Source organism: Spermophilus citellus (genome assembly GCF_964194105.1).
Source record: "Spermophilus citellus genome assembly, chromosome: 1".
In the NCBI taxonomy this organism is placed as follows: Eukaryota; Metazoa; Chordata; class Mammalia; order Rodentia; family Sciuridae; genus Spermophilus; species Spermophilus citellus.
The window spans coordinates 133,861,321-133,876,935 of NC_138182.1; the positions used below are offsets into that span (position 1 = coordinate 133,861,321).

The 15,615-nt window shown below is 44.1% G+C and overlaps 1 long non-coding RNA gene across 1 annotated transcript; it reads left to right on the forward strand.

Annotated features, from left to right (window-relative positions):
* Positions 1-1,588: 1,588 nt before the first annotated feature.
* Positions 1,589-5,793, forward strand: LOC308652885. Its single transcript, XR_014022923.1, has 3 exons — positions 1,589-1,767; positions 2,226-2,288; positions 5,585-5,793. It is a non-coding gene; the product is annotated as an uncharacterized lncRNA (long non-coding RNA).
* Positions 5,794-15,615: the final 9,822 nt, after the last annotated feature.

Below are 15,615 nucleotides of genomic sequence, written 5' to 3' on the forward strand. Positions count from 1 at the left end.
CTGTGGAGAGCCATCCACAGACGACGCCTGAGGATCTTTTCAACATCGTAGCCAGTGAGTAGGAAAGTCTGGTATTGGGAACTTACAGTGACACTCCTGCTGTTAAGATGGCCCTAGTACATGTGAACTCCCCCTCAGCTCTGATCAAAAAGGTCCCTCATGCCTCAGGGGCAGGACCACTGCAGTCACATAGACACACAGCCTCTCAGAGATGGGTGTAAACTGCCAAGATGACAACCAGCCTGTTGACTGGCAAGACATCAGGAAGCAAGATCCCACCCCTGAAACCTTATCCTCACCTTTGATGTACCCCTTAAATAAACCACGGGAGCCATTTTTTAACTGTACAGCTCCAGTTCCTGTGTGGGCTGGACCTAGCAGGTACTCTGCATTTAAAGCTATTTTTCTGACTTTTTCTTTTATTTCTTCACTAATTATTTCAGACTTTATTTTCTCAGGTGACTTACACCCTCTTGGGCAGGAGAAAGGATCTCCGGCATGTGCTGGTGGCCTCGCGATAGTTCACGAATTTGTTAGGATCTTAGAATTCAAGGAACAGAAACCTAACTCAATCCGGCCTAAAGAAAAATCAGAATTCACTGGCATGTGTCTATGAAGGCCAGAGCTGTCCCCAGAAAATCCAATGATGACTTCTCTACCCACTTCCTACTTCAGTCCCCTCTTAGCTCTCTGCACCTTTCCATGTCTGAACTCATTCTTTCCTAACTACAAGAACAGGAGACACAGCCCAGGCAGCTCAAGGCTGCATCAATTTGCATTAGCAGCTCCCAAGGAGAAGAATCCTTTCTCATTCACAAGTAAAATTCACGGGAAAACACCAATAAACCAAACTTGGGTCATGTGACCAGACTGAGCCAATCACTGTGGTCAGAGGCAGGCGATACCATGATTGGTCAAGTCTTGGTCACAGGACCCCCCCTTAGCCCATCAGAACCATAGAGGGCAAAAGAAGAACAGCTCCCCCACCTGGAGGACATGGGAGTTGTCCTCATGTTGAATATGAGGACAGGAGGAAGCAAGGAAGAAATGGTGCTTATACCAGAATAAAAGGAAAAGTTGCTGTTCCACAAAAGATAATGTAGTAGGAGGGACTTTACCAAGGAGTAATTAGCTTTGGGATTGTTTCTAATGGCCAGCTTCTTTAGGATATGTAAAATATGAATATTTTAAAAAATATAATGGGCTGGCAATTTATATAGAGTACATAGATGTAGTGAGTTGGATTTCCCTCCATGTACAGAAGAGGGCACCGATGCTCAGAGAAATTACCAGAAAGAAAAATAAATAAATCTCACTGACAGCCCATGGTTAGTATGCTCAAGAGCTGGGACATGAACCCAGCTTGCCCGACTCCAAAGCTTGTACTCTACAAGTCCAGTCTGCCTGCCAAAGGCAAAATATAGCCCAGAAGAAAGGTGGAGAGGTGAACAATAAGTTCCTCCTCTATTTATAGACGGAGAACAAAACCAGAGAGCCCCAGAGGGCACAAGTGCCAAGAATGGAATCCGTTTTTCCAGGTCCTTCATGAGGACATTCTTTGCTTCCAAAGTCGAGGTGGCGCCGGAAAGCCAGATTACCCATCAAGAATGCCAGGGCAGCCAGGGAAATGCAGCAAAGAAAGGACCGTGGATCCAGCAGCCAGGGCTCATTAGTGGCCTGCAAGCAGCTGCTTCAGGGCCACATATTCAAATCCAGCATTTAAAGAGGTTTCCATGAGCAATTGGCTGAGAAATGGAGGCTCCAAAGGTAGGTCTCATTGGAGATATTTCACAATAAATATGGTGATGTCCACATGTTCTATAGTTACAGGAAAGCAGTACCAGAAGAAGAAGGGTTAAATAAAATCAGAGTGTCATAAAAACAGTGTTCATCTGTTATTTGTAGATAAAAAGAACAATGCTAGAAAACCAGTGAAACTCCACATCGGGTATGACCACAAGAACAGGATCCTCATAGAATAAGTCATGTTCCATGTATGTACAATATGTCCAAATGCTCTCTGCTGTCATGTATATCTAAAAAGAACAAATTTAAAAAGTGGTGGTGGGGGGAGTGCTAGAAAAAAATGTAATTAATGAAAGAAAGAAGAACCCCAATTAACTTGACCAGTTGAGACCTGGACTTGGAAAAAGTGAATCTAGATCACAATAGGGCTTTTAGTAGGTTTTGTCTTCCTAACAGTATTTTCTCACTCTTTTCTTCAGGTAACAGATGCATCCTGGTGACCCCATGGGATATTGGATGCTTGTGATACTTCACTACATCAGGTACAGTCCTTGGTTGACTCAGTGTGACTCGAGACACACTAGCCAGTCCTCCGGGATTGACAGATGGATGTTGAGAGAGAGCTGTCCTCTCCTTCCACTAGGTCGCCAAGCTGGGGTCACACAGCTGGAGACTGGCATAGGCAGCCCCAGGCTTCATTGACTCAGAATTGCAATAAGTAAGGCAAAAGAGTTTTCTCTTCCCTCAGCACCCATACGCAAAATCCATCTTCCCTGGCCCTGTGACGGTAGCCAATTCACAAGTAGGAGAGAAAAGCCATTCTAGAGAGGGAGAAGTGGAGAGAAAGAAAGGAAAGAAGCAAAAGGCTTCAAAACCCTGAATCTAGCCCTACCTGCTCTCCATGCTGGACTCCCCTTTATTTCAAATTAGGTTTCTGTAGCTGGCAACCAAAATACAGTTCACTAATATAATAATACAATTCCCATCCACACCTCAATTAGTGGGATGGGGTACCTGTAAATAGATAGGAAAACTGTGACCTGCCAGAACCTCTAAGAATGAATATAATTTTAAAAAAAAAAGGCAATGGCCCTATCCTCCAAGAGTTCATAGTCACAGGAAGTTCCTGCTATGAATAAGAAATTCCTCATAAATGTTGGTATGTCAGTGTCCAACATCTGCATGGTGGGGGTGAAGATAAGAGGAATCTTTCATAGTTACAACCCTCTTCCAAGAGAGAATTAGGACTGGGTGCAGTGGCACACACCTGTAATCCCAGAGGCTTGGGAGGCTGAGGCAGGAGGATCAAAGCCAGCCTTAGCAAAAGGGAGGTGCTAAGCAACTCAGCGATACCCTGTCTCTAAATAAAACACAAAGTAGTGCTGGGGATGTGGCTCAATGTGGAGTGCCCCTGAGTTCATTCCCCAGTACCTTCCCTCCCCCCAGGAATAAAAGAGAGAATTAAGGGCACAAAATTTATCGAGGAGACCTGAGAAGTACACATAGAACTGAGGACAGTGTTCAGAGCTTTGTGGTTTCTCACTGAGACCTCAGACCTGTGGAGCCTCTCAGTGGTCTTCTACGTCCTTCTGTCTCCACTATCCTTTCCTCTTTCCTGGGAGTCCCTGGTCTTCTTGGGCTTTGTGGCTCCTCTGTCCTACCTCCAGGATTTCCAGAATATCAGTCTTGTTTGTGCATTTCCACAAGTTCCTGGAAAGAGCTGAGCCTGGCTTCCTGTAGGATGGGGATCCAGGCCTGTTAGCATGGCATCTAAGTCCAACAAAGTTTTACCTGGTTGAGGATGCCATTGCTCCTCCCACCCTCCTGTGAGCTGCCACACATGGAGCGCTCTCTCTCTCTCTCTCTCTCTCTCTCTCTCTCTCTCTCTCTCTCTCTCTGTCTCACTGAAAACATTCTCCCAAACAGAAGGGCAGAGTAAGAAGTAAGTTGGAGAGGGACACCTACCCCAGGAACAGCCTCCGGATTATACCTCTCCGCCGGCCACAGCATGGGACCAACTGGGAAACCTGGGCCATTTCATTACTTCCACAAACACACCAGCCTGTCAGATTCTTGGCACAGCTCTTACAACTATTCCAGTTACATAAGACAACTATTCAGTCTCATTTTTTATAATCCTACTCTGCAAGATTTTCTTTACATGAAAGGAGAGATTTTAAATTGATGCATTCCATTGGAGGATAGAATCTCTTCCAGTTCCAACACCCTGTACTGTCTCATAAATGCTGCTGGTTAAGAAGTTTTATAGCCTTTCACATTTGGCTGTGTGTTTTAAAAACCTTAAAATTTTACGAATTTTTCTACCCAGCAATTTAATTGCAGAGTATGGACTGGCTCTACCACTTACCAGCTATGAATTTAATTTCTCTGAGCCTCAGATTCCTCAACCCTAAAATAGGAATAATATAGGAGTACCTACATCATAGGCTGACTTTGAGGATTAAAGAAAATAGACGGAATGCCTAAGAATCATGTGTAATATCTGGTTACATGCCATATAAATGCCACCTACATAAGTACTTGGAGGTTAAAATTGGAAATGCATTTCATTATTATTTTAATTGACAAATTTTAGAAAAATATGTAATGAAAGGTTTTTTGGTGAAAATAATTATGTGCATCTATACAATGGAAAATTACCTAGCCATTTTAGAAGAACATTTAATTATATAAGAAGATGTTCATAATATATTGCTAGTACAAAAAAAAAAAAACAGCATTTGAGCTGGAGTTGTGGTTCAGCGGTAGAGCGCTTACCTAGCATGTATGAGGCACTGGGTTCAATCCTCCACACCATGTAAAAAATAAATAAATAAAATGAAGGTATTGTGTCCAACTTTTAAAAAGCAGTGTTCAAGTGCAGTTGGATCCAAATAGTAAAATAAAAACGAAAGGGAATGCTTTTAAAGTATTACTGGTAGATAACTCCAATTGATGGTTCGACCTCACCAGCCAATTGGAATTCAGTTGGGAACTTAGAAAAGATGTGGGATCCCCTGGCTCTAGCAGTTCTGATTTCACTGGCCTGCACTGGGACCTGTGCCTCAGGACTTTTGTTTTCTTCCCCATGTTTGTTTTTCTTCCCCCCAAGTCTTCTAAGATAAAAATGCATCACTTTTGCAATTAGAAATTAAAACGTAAATGCTATTTAAAAAGCAAGTCAATTACCCCCACGAGGCGTCTGACTAAGCAGTTCCATCAGGACTGGTCCACCAGAGCATTTTCTCCCGGGGAGAGCTGGAGTTTGGTAGAACAGGGCGAGCAGACTGAGTCACTGCCCTGGAGAACAGTCCTGGGGAGGGCTCTGGGGAAGCAGGACTCAGGGAGGGTAGGAACACTGGCTGCCTGAGGGTCCAGCGCAGGGACTGAAGAGGACCCCCAGGCAGGCTTTGCTGGCTGAGCCACTGTGCTCAGGTGGCTCTATTGTTGATGGCCCTTGCTGTCTGAGACCTTGCTCGATACGTGCTGTGATATTTCTGGAGGTCAGCATCCTGTTTTCTGTTTTCCAGCACACTGTCTTGATAAAGGCTGGGAGGAGCTGGTACAACAAGAGGGCAGGCAGCAGAAAGTCTTTGGCTGCTAAAAAATGGAACTGACAAAAACATCCAGGGCTGTTTGCATTTTTCTTCCTCCATGTCTAGCGTTAAATGCCTTGGGTTTGATGATGGAGCTTCTTCAGCAGATACTGCATTTTTATTTTTATTGAGCACTTATTATGTGCCAAGTCATGTACCAAGGGCTTTCCATCATTTAGTTCCCATTCAGATCCTTAAATGACTCAGGTACTGTTATTAGCTCATTTTTTTTTTTTTGGCAGATAAGGATTTGAAGTTCCAGGAAGTTATTGGTCCAAAGTCACCTAGCAAGTTGTTAATCGTCACCATCGTCATCAGACTGGCTGCTATTCACTGAGGACCTCCTCTGCACCAGATTCCAAACTACAAGCTTTATACCCACTTTGTGCTTGCTAAGGTGTCACCTCCCAGTGGCTCTCAGAGGCAGGGACATTATTATCTCCCCTGATTTATAGATGAGGACACTTAGAGAGGCAGAATAACTCACCCAAGCCCACACAGCTTGTAGGCAATGGGAAAGAACTTCTATCCAAGTATGTTAAACTCTTCGATTCCTGTTCTTCAACCCTAAGTCACATTGCTCCACAGCTTAACGACCGAGCCTCAGAAGTCAGATTTGATGCCTTTCCTATACAGAACATTTAAGATACATCAATTACAGATGTTCGCCTCAGTCTGTCTTAGCCTTTTCTCAACACCAAGGTTTCTACAGCCTACAAGCAGATCATATAAGGAGCTGTGTTGTGGTTTGGATATGAGGGATCCCCCAAAAGCTCATGTGTGAGACAATGCAAGAAGGTTCAGAGGAGAAATAATTGGGTTGAAAGAATCTTAACCCAATCAGTGATTTAATCCCCTGATAGGTATTAACAGAGTGGTAACTGAAGTGGTAGGGTGCGGCTGGAGGAGGTGAGAATTGCGGGGTGGCTTTGGGTATATATTTGTATCTGGCGAATGGAGTCTTTCTCTGCTTCTTGATCATGATGTGAGCTGTTTCCCTCTGCCGCACACTCCACCATGGTGTTCAGCCTTACCTGGGGCCCCAAGGAATGGCTCCTGCTGTCTATGGATGGAGACCTCTGAAACTGTGAGCCCTTAAATAAACCTTTCCTCCTTACAGTAGTTCTAGTCGGGTCCTTTAGTCACAGCAGTGAGAGAGCTGTCTGAAACAAGCTGGAATCCTTCTCCAGCCTAATTTGCCTTTTTATACATCTAATTCTAATTCTCTCTGTAACTACTATTTCAGGCATATGCCCATTATCATCCAAAGAGCCATGGCAGTAGAGAATTATGAGAAGATGAAAGACAAGACAGGAAAAGGGCACCTGCCGGTTGCCACGGTAAAATGTTCAAAGGGAGCAGGAGGCAGCCATTAGCATTCAGTTTAATGGTGTGCTTAGCACCATCCATAACTGCAAGTATGTTTACCGCGTCATATTTCCTTTGTGAGCGGGAGCCACAAATCTCACTGTCCATATTGAAAGCGAGTTAATGGTTCTAATTATACTTGGGTTCCCGCCGTTCCTTAACCAAGGATGGGGCAATCAGAGATCCCCGTTATCCCAAACTCTGTGAGCAGGCACCTCAGACTTTGGTCCAACAGGATAGGTCACTTACCACCCTGTGGTTCCTGATGATTCTGAGCTGCCAATGATGTGGTGCCAAGCACCCCCACACTGAAACTAAAATGGGGCCACATCTCGCCCCAGGAGCACTTCTTCCGGATGCTTCCCATTTAAATGGCACATTACAAGCTGTTTACCCATCCAGCATGGCAGTGAGGAAGCACCATTGCCTACGCACTACAAATGGAGATACTGAGATAAATAAATAGCACCTGGAACGTGAGTCAGCCACTTCCACGGAGAGAATGGAAAAGTTGCTAAGCATGAGAAATCTGCTACACGGCTCCCAACTTTATTCTTCTGCCCTGGGTGATCCTTGAACCTAAAAGTCTATCAGGATCACCTGGGAGCTGTGACTCCATTCTAGATAAGTGTATCCAAAACTTAGGGGCCAGGGCCAGGCATCTCTGTTTCACAGATGCTGCTCAGGTGAGGGGCAGCTGGGCTCAGGAGGTACAGGAGTAGTAATAGCGGCAGCTTTATAAGTTTGCTCTATGGCTTGAATGTGTGCCCCCCAAATATGTGCTGGAAGTTGAATCCCTAGTGCAACAGTGTTGGGGCATGGGAGGTATTTAGGTCCTAGGGGGCTCTATCCTTATGGAGGGACTAATGCTGATTATAAAAGGACTCAGGTCTTTTATGAGTTCTACCTCATCCACTCACATTTTTGCTCACCCTCTTCCCTACTGCCATACGATGGTGCACAATATGGCCCTCACCAAACCCCAGACCTCAGTAGATGCCAGCACCAGAGCCCTTGGACTGACCAGCTACTAGAACCATGAGCTGAGCTCATGTCTGATCATTGTAAACTACCCAGGCTCAAGTAATTTATTGTAGTAAGTAATACTAAACAGACTAAGATTGTTAAGAAAATAAAGTCCCTGATATACATGTAATACCAGACAAATGGCAGCCAAGACGGTGCATATCCATGATCTAAACTGTTTCCTGTAGAAGTGGAGGGGAAGGGCTGTCTCACCAGTGCGTTTCCTTGGGGGCTAGTGGAGTGATGTCCAGCTTCACATTCTCAAAATTGTTGAAAACACATAGTGAGAGAGTGATTTTTTTTTCTCCTCTTTTAATTAGAAGGAGTCCTAATTGAGAGGCAGCAACAAAGACTTCAGACAGTGCTTGAAGAAGATGAACAGCTCTGACCACCCCTGCCCTTCCCATTTCTGAAAATACCAGTTCTGAAAACACGAGGCTAAGTATTCCAAACATCCAGATGCCAACTGGGAAGACAAGCAGAACCCCACAGCTATTTGGTTTGGGTCAACTTAGACAAATTCAGAAAATGGCTCTGTTTTTCCAGGTTCCCCGCGTGCATGTGGTTGCCTCACAGACAGCATGCATTGAGTGCTTGCTGCATGCAAGAGCAAGTCATTTTCCTCTACAAACTGTCATCTCATTTGATTATCATTCTCATTTAATTCTCAGGGCTCCTAAGAGAGGTGATTTTTTTAAAGGAAGCGAGCAAGTTTCAAAGAGTTTAAGTAACTTACCCAAGATTACACAGGAAGTGAAAATATTGGAACTTAAACTCTACACTCTTCATCAATATACAGTGCTCCCTCACAGGGTTTGGCTGGACAGTAAATCATGGTGATTATTCCATGGCCAGTGGATTGCAAAGGCTGACTTGCAACCAGGCTTCAATCCCCACACTCCAGCTCAGAGCTTGACTATCACCTGCCTCCACTGCCTAACCCTGTATTTTAGTCAGTTTTTGTGTTGCTGTGACCAAAAGACCTAACAAGAACAACTCCAAGGACAATTTCAATTTTGGCTCATGATTTTAGAGGTTCATGGTCAGCAGATTCCACAGTTCTGGGCCAAAGTGAGGCAGAACATCATGGCAGATGGGCATGGTGGAGGAGAGCAGCTCAGTACTCAGTAGCCAGGAAGCAGAGAGAGATTCTGATCAGATGCCCACTCTCATAATCTAATCATTTTACCTCTGAACATTCTTGCATTGTCTCACACATGAGCTCTTAGGGGACACCTCATGTTCAAACCAGAACACTTTGCTTTCACTGAAAGGTGAATCAATAGCCTCTTTGGAGGTCCACAGAAATATCAGGTGATCCAGAGCCCCTCCAGCACCATGAGGACAGCTTAAGAAGCAGTATCACAAGGTTTCCAAGGCTCTTCAAAGCTGTTGTACTTGAGATTGTATTCCAGCCTCTATACATGCCTGTAACAGATGTGTTCCCATTCAAAGAAAAGTGTAGCAAGAGGAAGTAAAAAGTCAGGTCAGCAAAGAAACAGAACATTTCTTTCTGCCCCTCACTCTTTCTCTCTCCTTTTTTTACCTGTTGCCTCTATTGCCCATCCTAAGGGGATTCATACAATATAGTGTAAGAGCCTAAAATAGATGGCACATACATAACTAGATGTTTTACTTCACCCTTCACATTACTAATTGATTTCAGCTAAATCAGACATGACTAATTGATTTCAGCACTCTTTTCCACTGCCTCAGTTTTCTATTTTACCAAGAGCTCCTGAGAGCAATTGCCAATCAAATGATGTTGGTACTGCAGAAAACACAGGTTTTCTCCCATATAGTGATTAAGAGAATGTACTTTTAGTCAAACCTAGATTAGAAGCCCAGCTCTGGCTGTATGACCTTTGACGTGTTACTTGATCTCTCTGAGCTTTAGCTTCCTTATCAGTGATAACATAAAAGATGATCCTTCACAGGGCTGTTCTGAACTGTCTGTATAGCTCCAGGCTCCTTATTGAGCACACAGAGTGTTTCTGGTAAATGCTATTTATCCATCCCATTCCTTAATGGCATTTTTTTGGAATATTACTCTGCACCTACCACTCTGCTGGGCACTAGGAATACAGGAGCAAGCAAGTAAGATAAGCTTCTTGATTTCATGGCACATTTTAGTGGAGAGAGCAGTTTTTGGTAATTGATTATTAAATTATTTCAGGTTGGAATAAGCATACACAGGAAAAGTTCAGAGTGATGAGACAAAGAACACCAGACTGGGGCGGACAGCAAGGTGGGTCATCTCAGACAGTCCAGCAAGCTGCACCCTCTCAAGTGCCAGCCTTTGAATCCCTAGCAGAGGGGGAAACAAGTGGCAGTGGGACTGAGGTGTTTTGATGCTCCGTAGCAAAGCGGGCAGTTTATTCCTAGCGCTTCTCCCCCGCCCTCTCCAGTTTGATTGGCTCTTTCCCTGGGGTGAGAGAAACAGCACTCAGCGCCAGATTCAGACGCTCTGACGAGGCCCTTTTTAGGTCCCAGCTAATCTGCAATCAACCTGCAATCTGCAGAGCCAGCCCAACCACCCCAGCCAATCAGCCCTGGACCCCTGGGGACCTCCTGCACGGGGCCCCTTACTTTCTCATTCCCTCCTCTCCCGTCCCTCTCTCACCCTGCTTCCATCTCTGCCATTCCTTCCTCCGTTTTCTTGTACCCTCCCCCACTTCTTCCTGTGCCTGTGGGTCCAGAGCCCACTGCTGCCTGGGGTGTGTCCCCTTGGCCCCCTTGATAGCTACCTGCTGCAAGATCAGCTTCCCAACTACAGGCTGGATAGAGACACAGCCAAGAATGGATGTCTGGGAAGGGGACACTTCTAGAGAACTGTAGTCTCAGGTCACCAAAGGGTAACTTTAAAGACGTGTGCATTCAAAGAGAGAGCCAAATAACAACAAACTGCAGCCATATGATGTTGACAAAGCATTTTCAGAGTGTTTGTCTGAAGAGACCTTAGGCAGGTGAGGAAACTAGAATCTTAGGGCATCAGGATTGTGGAGACGGGTCAGCAGAGAAGCCAAGATTAAAAAAAAAAAAAAACGATCTATTTAAACACTCCTTCTCGCCGTAAAATGCAGATTTTTCTTCATCTTCATTAGTCAGGCACTTCAGAGAAACAGAACCAAAAAGACATAAAGAGATATATAGAGGAGAGATAGAGATAGATAGATAGATAAATAGATAGATAGATAGATAGATAGATAGATAGATAGATAGATAGATAGATAAAGATGGATAGCAAGTCCAAAACCTGCAGGGTAAGCCAACAAGCTAGAACTTCAGGTGAGAGTTCATGTTGCAGTTTTGGATGTGAAATTCCCAGGGCAGCTAGCAGCTGGAAAACAGGCATAATTCTTATATTATAGTCTTGAAGCAGAAATCCTTCTTCTCTGGAAAACTTCCGTTTTTTTTCTCTAAGGCCTACACCTTATTGGATGAGTCCCTCCACATGATAAAGGGTAATATGCTTCACTTAAAGTCAACTGATTATAATTGTTCATCACTTCTATAAAATACCCTCATAGCAACATCTAGACTGGCATTTAACCAAACAACTAAGCACTATGGCCAAGCTGAATTGACACATGAAATTAACCATCACACCCTCCTTAGGACATTTTCTGCATCATCTCACTTGATCCTCACATTAACCTGTTGAGGGGGCTGATGACATCATCCTCACTTAACAGATGAGGAAACCAAGGCTCAAGGAGAAAAGGTGACTTCTCTGATCTCTTGCACAGCTCATATGGCGGAGCCAGAAGATTGCCTCCCATCACAGAGGATGCTCAGGGTCTTGAGGAGAAAACAGTGAGAACTATGTTTAGCACAAACCTACTGGGAAAAAAAAAATGCAGTCATCTTACACCAGCATTCAAGCAATGCTTCAGTGATTTATAGCTGCCTCTCTTGACCTCTTTCAAGTCATTTAGGAGAGATGCATCGGCTCCCTCTGGAAGATCACATTTGAAACTTGGAAGAAAACCTGGGTGGCTGGGGGACAAGGAGGAAAAGGAAATTTTAATCATACATATATCCTTTTGTGTCTTTTGCAGTTTGAAATGTGAATGCATTGGTTATCAAATTAATGAAATAAAAATAGAAAAAGAAATTAAAGTGTTGCTCAACTTTCCATCTCTGTGGTAAAATACCTGAGATACACAGCCTATAAGAAGAAGAGGTTTATTTGGGCTCACAGTTTCAGTCCATGGTCATTGAGTTCCATTGCTTTGAGCCTGTGATGAGGCAGAGCATCATGTCAGGGAGCCTGTGGTGGACCCAAACTGCTCACCTCCTGGTGGCAGGGAAATGAAAGAGGGAGCAGAAGGGGCCAGGGGCCAAATTTCCCCTCCAAGAGCACAGTCAGTGACCCAGCTTTCTTCTACAGGGTTCCACCTGCTGAAGGTTCTACCACCTCCCAGCAGCACCAGCAGCTGGGGACCAAACTTTTCACCCTTGAATCTTTGGGAGATATTTAAAATCCAAGCCACAACCATAAATAGAAAACAAGGTTTAAAAGGAACTACCAAGGGTCTCAGACACATGATTACTTCATTGCCCTTTGCTTTGGACACAGGGAAAAGAGATGGGCACATCCTCCTGCCAAGCTCTTCACCAACACAGGGCTCTCAGTGTCTTCTAGCCTCTTCAAAGATCTGAACCTCTCTCCAAGAATGAAGATTTGCCACTGTTGAGAATATTCAAAGAATCTGCTTCAGGCAATGACAACAATTCCCAGAAGAGTTTGAAAAATCCTTCTGAGCAAAAGAAGACTTATTGGAAAAAGCATACATTACCCCAAGTAATGCTTAGAAGGAGGTGAATTCACTGGGTTATGTAAGTTCAAGTTCCGGTCTATTCTTTTTTTCCTCTTCCTTTCTTTGTTCATCAGAAGTACCTGATCCTAAGCATATCCTCGAGTACCTGAATTGACTACTTACCACAGGAAAGAAGAATTGAATCTGGACTATGAATTCAAGTCCCTCCCCAGTCCATGCAGGTAACATAAATAAATGAAGGTCCCAGGGAGTAGATTACAGGTACTTGTGGGGGCCACAGAAAAAGGACCGTGCTTACCCATATAAAGCTTTGTCCTGGGCAATGATCTTGTCCAGGACCAGATTCAGCCATAGTCCACTGGATTACCACCATTAAATGAAGCTTTCTCTTTATAGACAAGAGGGAACTGAAGCCAGTAGAAGTGTAGGAAGGAAGACTTCAGATCTATAAGGACTAATAAGCTAAAAATGGGAGACAGCAACGAAATGATCAGCTACGGGGGAATCAGTCTCCTTCCCTGGGAGGTGTTGGAGAATCGATTTTACACCAGTTACGTGGCTGAAGGAGGGTCCAGCATTCAGTGATCCCTTGGAATTGATGGCCTCCAAATTCCTCTCCTAGCCATAGATTTGGTGGGTAAGTGGCTGATAAATGGCAGACTCAGAACAATAGCTGTATCTACTCAGCGCTAGATCCACAGCCCTTCTTCTTTTATCCATATTTAATCTTCCACTTCCAATACCCCAAAGTGCTCCATGGCACATTTTGGTTTTCTATTTGTTTAAAAGAAATAAAAGATTTTTTCCCTTCCTTCCTTCCTTTTTTCTTCCTTTCTTCTTTGATATTTCTTACTTTTTCTTCCTTCCTTATTTGAGACCCTTTTCCCTCTCTCTGTCCTTCCTTCCCTCTCCACTTGTCTTTCCCTCCACGCCCCCCATTCTTTTGCTAGTAGCCCCATATTTCTTTAGGAAATCATTCTCAGTCCTGTGGCTCATTTCCTGCTCCAGAATTGGATCATCTGATGCAGGCCTGTCCAGTCTTTGGAACTTCACCTCCTTGGCCACAGTGATTTGTTTCAGGGATCATGAGCACATGTCATAAGACACAGGCCAAAAAGAGTGAATACAGGGACCTGTGTGGCAACCCCCTTTTCCATTAGACTTGGATGTGGATCAGTGGAGTGTTGAGGGCCACAGCCGAGTCGGGATGACGCATGGCATTTTTGCCAGAAGTAGTGGTTGAAAAGTGACGCCAGCAAGCCATTAAGATGATGACTTTTGAGGGCTGGGGATGAGGCTCAAGCGGTAGCGCGCTCACCTGGCATGCGTGCGGCCCGGGTTCGATCCTTAGCACCACATACAAACAAAGATGTTGTGTCCCCTGAAAACTGAAAAACGAATACTGAAATTCTCTCTCTCTCTCTCTCTCTCTCTCTCTCTCTCTCTCTCTAAAAAAAAAAAAAAGCAAGATGCTAAGCAACTCAGTGAGACCATGTCTCTAAATAAAATACAAAAAAAAAAAAAAGATGACTTTTGAGTTCTCCTGGAGTTCCCGCTGAGTTCCGGTTGAGCTCTCCCAGGGATTCCTGAAGAGTTCGCATTGGTTGGTGAAGTTCCGGTGGTGGGAGTTCCGGTTGGTGTGTGGTGTGATCCTGGAGGAGCCGCGTGGGTGGCGTTCAGGAGAGTTCCCGGGGAGTGTGCTGGTGGAGTTTGGAAATAAAGTTTGTTCCTGCTTGAGTGGCTCGCGATTTGGGCCCAGCCAGACTGCGGCAGTGGAGACGTGGAGATGCTGGAAGCCCTCTAGCTACCACAGTATTTTGTCTGAGACTGAAGGTTTCCCATAAGGCAGAGGAACTGTGAAATGGAGAGAAACTCGGTGTGGATCCTCTGGGTTAAATTTTCTCTGGATTTTTCTGTTATGTATGATAATTAATTTCCTACTTTGCTAAAGTCATCTTGAGTTGGGTTTTTTGTCTTTTATCACCAAAATAAATCTCCACGGATACATCTGCAAGTAGCAGCATGGACCTTGAATATGAAAGCATTCTCGATCTGCCAAAATTCCCCATGAAAATGCACATACTTTTGGGAAAGGAACTGATGTAGGGGCAAAATTTAAGAATCATAAGGACGAGAAGGACCTCAATAAGTTCTTTTGGGAAACCACCAATGGTTTTCAAGTTTTATTTCAAAAACAGAACCCTTTTACAAAGAAAAAATCATATCTAGGGCCCTAATACATAAATATATTTCTTTACCTCATTTCCACTCTGGTTGTACAGGTTTGGTAACAATTCTGCCAGGTCTTTGCATATGGCATTTCCACTGACCAGAAGGTATTCCTGTCGAAATTGCCCACCCTCCCAACTACCCTAAGCCAGTTTCCTAGGCAAATTCTTATCAATGTCTGCATAATTCAGTCTAAATGTCACTTTCATTGAGATGCTTCCTTTGACATCTATGGCTGGTGTCCTTCAATGTGCTCCCATATCACCCTCTATTTCCCACCTCAGCACATGGAACACACTGAGTGGTAAGCCACCATATCTCATCTGCCTGCCCATCCAGAAGTCAACTCTGAAAGTACAGATTGGGATGCACTGTTGGGTGAAACATGATTATTTTTTGAGTGAATGAGTATTCAAATGGATGAGTGAGATCTTTGCTCCCAACCACCCCTCCCCATGAAGTAACCATCCCCCTCTCCCTACAATAACCACCCCCCCCCCCACAAAATAACCATCTGCTTCTTCAGATTGGAATTTAAGATTTAACCATTTCAGTTTGGCATCTGAATTACGCATCAGAAGAGTTAAAAGAAGTGTTTCCCTGCTTGCCTGCAAATTATCCTTCCACAGTTTATTTTATTCAAAGAAATAAGTTGATTTCTGAGTTCAGGGACCAGCAGTCACTTCTCTAAGCACTTAGGTAAGTGACTTAAACTTAGCTTCTAAGATGTAAGCATCACGAGAGTGGGATTTTGTTTTCTGTTTTCTTCATGGATGTATTTTTCACACCGAGGAGTACCTGTCGAATAATGGGGATTCGATAAACATGTGTTAAATAAATGATTGAATCAGAGGGCATTGAAGTCA